Genomic DNA, 8676 nt, shown 5'->3' with positions numbered 1-8676 from the left:
GTATGATTAATTGTGATTCACACTTGTTAGTTAATCACTTATTAATCCTCATTCACACATTCACACTTCTCTCTTACTTCGCTCGTGCACAGCGCTCACATTCACTCATCTTTATGTCAGTAACAACTCGGCATAAGGCTTCATAACTTTCTTTCCTGTGAGAAACTTAACTTGTGGTGAGCAATTTAACTCCTTTATGTGAGAACTTATCTACACAAAGTCAACCAATATTTTTCAGAAATATTAAACTAATTGCTTAACGCTAACAATATTTTTCAGAAATATTAAACTAATGCTCGAAAGCCACATACATTTTTTTCAGAAATATCAAAAACTAATGCATAAAACGTTTTATGGCTAACTCTTTTTCACACACAATGTTTTGTCTGACCTTCTTCGTCGCCTGTGTTCTCCTGCTGCTTCGAAACGACGCGCTCTCCTCGCGGAGAATGAGGTGCGATGGGCGGCCACGGGGAAAAGTGGACTTCTTTCTGCTGTGCACACAGACTTTCACCGATTCACCCGTCAATCTCCGCGAAGGGCAGCTGGTCGTCCGGCTCGATAGGACCAGAAAATGTCCTTGAATCAGACATACACCGATGCTATTCCGTCGAGAACACAATTCAACTTAGAATATGAAACGACACAGAAATATCAGACATTTGTATGGCAAGCTTGGGAGAAAACGCGGGGACTGATCACGCAAGCTGTTGTACGCAGCCTGCGTGATCCTCCTGCGTCTCACCCTGTTTTTTCCCATGCTGGTTGGTTTTATTAGATATTCTGGAATAGGCGGGTCACATTTCTCATTGGTCAGCCTCACATCAAGGCACTTGTTTTACAGCTGGTATTTTTCCTAGAGATCAAGCCTTGGGTAAACGTTACCCAAACTCCTCTGGGCTGTCACACCCCCCCCTGGGGTAAACATCCTTTGGCCCATCTTTACGACCCCTTCACAAATGCAGTTCGTCACACACCCGTTCTTCTCTTAGACTAATGATGCAGATAAAATATCACTATTATGCAGATAAAATACATCACAGAAATATAATCATATATTCACATTTTATCACACTTCCTCACTCTCTGTCTGTGCAAACTGCCTGGCAAGTAATGTCTCCTTATGTGTAACTTTTGTCACTGGTCAAGGAGAGAAGGATGGAAATCATTTTCTCTTGGACGTGACTTTGCTCCCTCGGCGATGTCCACTGACAACCCAATGACAAAAGGTTAGTGTCTAAAGTTAGAATCGGTTTTGACTGGATGCCAAAACAAATGCAGTAAATGACTGTCTTTCTAGAGCAAGGAAAAAATAAAACAGAAGTGTTGATTCCAATGCTTCTGTAGCTCATTAGAACAGGCGCCAAAGTTAATTGCATTGTCGCGCCAGAGTCTTGATTTCATCGGACACTTTCGAAAGCTGCCTCCACGTTGACATTATAGACAGGTTCAGCAAGAGTTTCCAGGTCGTGGGCAGAAGGACTGTAGTTGACAAGACAAGGAAGTGTAATTAGCACATTATAAAGAAGCAGCAAGGATGTATTCTCCGCCAAGACACACCTGAGAGCACAGCTGACACCTCAATGTAATGTCCTAATTAGAAGATAACAATGACCACGTTTTGAATCTGGTTTCCAATGAAGCTAAAAGATCAATTCATTTTGAAATTTAGATTTTTATTAATGATTTTTTGTAATACATTTCCCATTCATTCATTAAAAGCCACCACCTGCTTGTCTCCACCAAGTTACAGGTCAGATCTGTGAAGAGGTGTCCCGGCTCACAGTAACATGTTTTTCAAGGCGTTTTTGAGCATTAAAAGTCTGTAATTGAACAATTTGTGCACTTTTAACTGTATCATCTGATCTTAACATTATCCAGCATTAATACTACGAATTATAGTACAACTAAGTATTGCTTGTATTTTACAACTGTATCTTTTTACACATAGACAATTGTTTTGTACAGTCGTAGAACACTGTAGACATCTTGACAATGTTTTTGAAACGAGACGTTTCACTTTCATCCAAAAGTCATTCTCAATCTGCGCCTCTAGTCTGAGAACTCGGATAGAAGGACTTTTAGATGAAAGTCGAGTCCAGATGACTATAACTGAATATTTTTCTAATGGAACTCTCCCGGATGAATGAGGGATTACATTGACTTGGTTTGTACTATATATAACCCTTATATAACCCTTATATAAAGACCTCTCCTTGACACCTTGATGGCTGAATAATTTTGCGAACATACATTTTTATTGAGTGTCTGCGTAATGTCACGCAGGCGCTATTATGTTCTTGTATTGTAAGTGATGTCACAAATTTGTATTATTATTATATTTTCCATGATTTTCCATTTAGCCAGTTTCAACTCCTTAACGCTTCAACCGATTTCAACATGTTATACCTCATTACGATCGCTTTCACAGTAGTACGTGTGCTATCACTTTTGACATTTGAACAACTTGTACTTTTTGCAGAATTGTCGAATTTTCAAAAGTATCAGTTTTTCCCATTTAAATGAATTTGGCCATTATGAGTGTCTGCGGAATTCTTTAGACTTTATTCTTTAGGCTTTATTCTTTAGAATTTTGTGACGGAGCAAGAGAGAGAGGGGGGGAGAGAGGGGGAGAGGGAGAGAGAGGGGGGGAGGGAGAGAGAGAGAGAGGGAGGGAGAGAGAGAGGGAGAGAGAGAGGGGGGGAGGGAGAGAGAGAGAGAGGGAGGGCGAGAGGTAGACTTTATTCTTTAGGCTTTATTCTTTAGTAGTTTAGGATCTCTGTCAACCTTTTACGGACTACGACAGAGTCTGAGGACTACGAAACGTCTGAGGATTAAAGTCTGGCGGTAATGCAACACTCGGATGCCAACCGCCATAAAAAACAACAACAACAACAACAACAACAACTACGAAACGTCTGAGGAATAAAGTCTGGCGGTAATGGAACACTCGGATGCCAACCGCCATAAAACAACAACAACAACAACAACAACAACAGGTAAGATTATCTTGTGTTTTATATACATCGATGCAATATATATACTCTAATTATATAATTGTATACTGTAAAATAATCACATTTATTCGTGATTATAAATAAAGAAACTTTATTCTTCGAAGAATATTAAGAATATAAGGGTTTTTAACAAGAGTTCTTTTTCTCTTTTGTAAGAGCTCCTCTATTAAGAGTGTGTATTAAAAAAAAAATGAATAAATGTATCTGCTATAAGTTATCTGCTCTCTTTACTTCCGTACCTTCTTGTGCAGGGAGAGGGAGAGGGAGGGAGAGAGAGAGGGCGGGAGGGAGAGGGCGAGAGAGGTAGACTTTATTCTTTAGAATTTTGGGACGGAGCCAGTCGAGAGGGAGAGAGAGAGAGAGGGAGGGAGAGAGAGAGAGGGAGAGAGGGGGAGAGAGGGAGAGAGAGAGAGGGGGGGAGGGAGAGAGGGAGAGGGAGAGAGGGATGGAAAATATAATAATAATAATAATAAAACATTTGTGACATCACTCACAATACAAGAACATATAGTGTCTGCATGAGAGGGAGAGAGGGAGAGAGGGAGGGAGAGGGGGAGAGAGGTAGACTTTATTCTTTAGGCTTTATTCTTTAGAATTTTGGGACGGAGCCAGTCGAGAGGGAGAGAGAGAGAGAGAGAGAGAGAGAGAGAGAGGGAGGGAGAGACGCAGACACTCCTGCAATGGCTTCAGCCACTGCAGATTTTCTAGTTATTTATGGTACTCGGTACTTGGATTCACAAGATATTTTATTGATGTCTCAAACTGAAGCAAATGTACTGGTATGTATTTTAATGTATTTTTGATTGCCCCCCCCTTTGAGAAAGTCTAATCTAGACCTGACAAACTAAAAATACTGTGTAACAACAGCAACACAATGTTGGAGACTGTTTTATGGCAGGATTTTGATTTTTATGTGTTCAGTTAGGGTAACATAACAGCGGGCCTCTGCAGAGTGTCTTCTTGGTGTAACATCGGGCCTCTGCAGAGTGTCTTCTTGGTGTAACATCGGGCCTCTGCAGAGTGTCTTCTTGGTGTAACATCGGGCCTCTGCAGAGTGTCAACAGAATAAATTCTTTACCATTAAAAAAATATATTAATATATAATATAATATACAAATATACACTTTAGTAGAGTAGCTATCCAAATGAGCAATGCAGCAATACAATTTAGATATTATTCCCCTTGAAAGTTCGGATTTATAAGCCTTGATAAACATTTCAGTCAGAGGGTTATAAAGATCCTTACTTTGTTTAATTTATAAGTTATAATAACTCCTTATTTAGTAAATATCTATAAAAGTCCTGTTTCACATGTTTTGTATCTTTAACAGTCTGGTGAAAGACTTTTATACCTTCTGTAATCCAGACCTTGAATTTCAGGTCAGTAATGTTTGGTACAAAACCTTGGTCATAAGCCAACCAGTGATTTTAACATCTTTGTTTAGTTTGTAGCTTTTACATTACATAACAATCAGCAAAAAATGACCCAATGTCGACGACTTTAGACAAAGGATACTTTACAGGTGTTATACACTGCAATATAAACCTTGAAAAACATGCTCCCTCGCAGTGTGTGTCACCAGCAATCTTTAACAGAATTAATAATTTAATTACCTACACGTTGCCCTGACATTTCACCCACAGCAGTAGCAGTGATGTTCTCCCCACCAGCATCAGTCATGGGCAGTGGTGCCTTTAAAACTGGTGCAGAAACAAAAACATTTACAGAACAAGCATTCATTGTACCTTTGATTATTTATGTATAATTACTATTGCCCAGTGTTGGTACTTTCTGTGTCTCCATCACTGTCACCATGATGTTACCTAAACCTCTTCTGAGAGACCCCGCTTTTCATTTATTACTCTTGTCTAGTGCATTGTTTTACCAGTTTGCACATTTCTTCAGCCCTTGCCCCAGTGACAGGTTTCTCTCCTCGGAGGCTGTACTAATTTACTATTATACAGTCTGTACGATAAAAACTGGCTGAAGTCGCGGGTTGCTCCATGCTTTTTGCATTCACTGTTTGGTTTGATTAATTTGCTCTCTGCTGCAAAGATTGCCAACTGTGTCAAATAAACTGGAGTTTGTAGCTTGACACCAGTAGAACGAGAAGTATAATCAAAACTGTTTGCAGTACCAAATACCAGGCACGTGTGTATTATTTTGTCTTTTAAACGCTCAGTGCTGCATGTCTTTACAGGAAACGGAAGAATGAAAATATGCATTGTGCCTTCAAATTAATGATATAATGTTTGAAGCTTGTGCCGTAGAGACAAAGACATCAGTCTGGGCACATTTAGCTGCAGATGGAGCACAAACTCACCGTGTAGATGGAGGAAACAATCCACATATCCAGAACATATTTAAAGACGCGGCAGAGTTTGGGGAAGTTAATAAAAACAGCAAAACATGTCAGTTCTTCCCCAGGACCAAATGAATATGCACAACTGGACATTGGGTGAATGCATGTCATATCAGCTGCATTTTGAGTTTTAACATGATTTAGGAATTGTGTTAGATCTCCATATACTGGCAACAGAGGGAATTAAAAAGGGGGAGATAAACAAAAGCTACCTTGCCTACAACATGCTAATACACGCACACAGTTGTAATTAACACGAATTGACGGTAGAAATGAACAAGTCTAACGATGAATTGGGCTTGAAAACAGCAAGGAAGATTTAAGAGCTACATAGTGTGACCTCACACATCTGGGATGATTGGAATTTGTTTTTCAGAGGTGCAGTTGGGAGAGGGATTCATCTAAATTGCGTAAATAAAAGGTATGTTTTTGATGTGGGAAAAATAGCATGATCATAAGCTTCAAGGATAAAGGTAATTGAAGTTATTTATTTATTTGTACTATCTTGGAGGAGCAATCTTCATGTTATAATTGTTTTATATGAGATTTGTACTTTTTAATGTCTTTGCTGATTTTTGCTGGTCGATATGTAATCATGTGGTTTTGATTGTCCCAAGTGTGGCAAGACGAGGGTGTTGCAGGCATTTACATTAATATTTTAGCTCAAGGGATAGATAAAAACACCAACACCGCCACCTGGGATAGGCCCAGGACCGAAATTAAAAGTGAATGACACGCGGGTTCGTTATTGGCAGACACTTGGTTCAGTTTAGACATAATTTAATGATATTTTCAGTTAAAACGTAACATTCAGGTCAGTTCCCAGTCACTTACGGTACCTGCCACTCCAAGTGCAGGACCGCCACGTCATACAGTACATTTACAGTAAAATAAAATGCAAAAGAAAAGAAAGGAAAAACAAGACTAAACGCAAGACATGACTAAAGACTAAAGATAAGATAAGACACAGGTCGTTCTCAGTGCCGCTGCTTCCGTGAACTCCGTGATCTCCCATTTACCTTTTTCCTGGCGCACCACGCCTCAATCCACAGGCTTTACGCCAGACAGCCTGGGCATATGACAGCGGAACTGACCAAACGTGGACGAGAACGTGATCGACAGCGACAGTGGGGCTAAGCAAGCCACCAGACACAGGGGAGCGTTACACAAGCGAGACGTTGCAGGGGGGAGGCCCTAGGAGCGACGGCACTGAGGACGACGGGAACCCAACCCTCGGCGCAAACCCGGAAGTGACAGCAGTGTCAAAGGCCAGAGTGTGAGGGTTGGCACTAGGTCATATAGGGAATTGGACAGGAAGTAACGAATTCCAAGATGGCGGGGTTGATAGACTTGCTGGCCTGATGGTTAGAGACATAGCTTGGTGCAAAGAAATTGTGGGTTTGATTCTTGCATGGAGCTTTTTTATCTCGAGTTTAAAAAAAAAATTGCAGTCTAGTTTTGGGATGAGTTAGCTACACTTTTGCTAATACAAAGTCATGGTATAAATTAGTTTTAACCAAACGAAGTAAACCTAAAACTTTAAGGTTTAGGGGTTAAGGTTAAGGTTAGAGTTAAGGGTTAAGGGTTAAGGTTAAGGTTAAGGTTAAGGTTGGGGTTAGGGTTAAGGTTAGAGTTAAGGTAGAAAAAGCTTCAGTTGTAGTCATCTGGACTCAGTTTGAAAAATAGACTTTTCGACTCTCATCCAAGAGTCATTGTCAATAACATAATTTAGATCGAGAACTCCGATATTAATACTGTTCTGTGGTAAGACCCGCCCATTGGGAGGAGCCTTCCTGAAGTAGCAAGAGTTGTTTGTTTCAACAGAAACTCCCCCTTGTATCTACCGAGCTAGCCTATTCAGAATCTTAATGGGCTATTAGAATCCTCTTTGTCTTTGTGAGACCCTGGCTCAACCACCCTGAGTACCTGATTAGCATCTAAATGTCCTTGTCCTGGTCCTCTACCTTTCCAGGGGTTCAGAATCCCATTATAAATAACAGGAAGATTAAACCTTAGCAATCCATTTCTGTTTAAAGAAGGTCTTTCTTTTTTAACAAAAATAGCTTCCTTGACTCCTCTTTCAAACCATCTTTTCTCCCTGCTTAAAACCTTCACCTCACCGTCTTCAAACGAGTGATTAGAGGCTTCAAGATGGAGATGCACGGCGCTCTGTGGTCCTGAACTTGTATTTCTTCTGTGCTGATAAAGCCTCTTGTGTAGAGGCTGTTTCGTCTCACCTATGTAACGTTCTTTACAGCTTTCTTCACTGCATTGGATCGAATAAACTACATTGCTCTGTTTTTGAGTCGGCAACTTGTCCTTTGGATGAACCAGTTTTTGTCTTAAAGTGTTTCCTGGTTTAAAATAAACAGGGACTTCGTGTTGTCTAAAAATTCTCTGCAGTTTTTCCGACAGGCCAGACACATAAGGGATAGAAACACCCTTCCTTCTCTGTTCAGTTTCCCTTTTGTCCTGCTTCTTGGTTCTCTTCACTCTGTTGAGAGCCCAAGCGGGGTAACCACAGGCTGAGAGGGCATTACGGACATGTTTTTCCTCTTTCTTCTTGCCCTCTGAGCTGGTGGGCACACCTTGAGCTCTGTGTTGTAAGGTTCTGATCACACCCAGCTTGTGCTGTAGTGGGTGGTTGGAACCAAAGAGCAGATACTGGTCCGTGTGTGTAGGTTTCCTATATACTTCTATTTGGAGTTTCCCGTCCTCTCCTCTGATCGTGGACCAATCAAGAAAGGCCAAGCGATTCTCCTTAGCGTCTTCTCTTGTAAACCTGATATGTGGGTCCACAGCATTGATGTGATCAGAGAAGGTTTCCATCTCTTGTTTCTTGATTGTTACAAAAGTATCATCGACGTGGTTAGAGTTAAGGGTTAAGGTTAGGGTTAAGGTTAGAGTTAAGGGTTAAGGTTAGGGTTAAGGTTAGAGTTAAGGGTTAAGGTTCGGGTTAAAGTTAGGGTTAAGGTTAGAGTTAAGGGTTAAGGTTAGGGTTAAGGTTAGGGTCAGGGGTTAGGACCCAGACCCATGTGATTTACATTTTCACAATTCTTTGTTTTACATTCAATGCACGCCCATTTAAATTGTTTCTCAGCAAGACAACACCGCCAGGAACTCATTGTTTGGTCCTTGTTCACATCAAATGCATCGTAAACTTCAGGTTTGGACCCAAGAGTGAAAATTATTGATGGATCAGCAGAATTAGCGGGACCGTTCGCCATGTTTACTACGGTCGACCACCTGTTTACTTCCGCCCGGCTCCCGCCATGTCGTCCTCGCCATGTCGTCAC

This window comes from Eucyclogobius newberryi, unplaced genomic scaffold (assembly GCF_026437365.1).
Source record: "Eucyclogobius newberryi isolate DKJ021-1_F unplaced genomic scaffold, fEucNew1.0.hap1 SCAF_5, whole genome shotgun sequence".
NCBI classification, from domain to species: domain Eukaryota; kingdom Metazoa; phylum Chordata; class Actinopteri; order Gobiiformes; family Gobiidae; genus Eucyclogobius; species Eucyclogobius newberryi.
The sequence above is the reverse complement of the archived record's forward strand: the minus strand, read 5'-3'. Positions refer to the sequence as shown.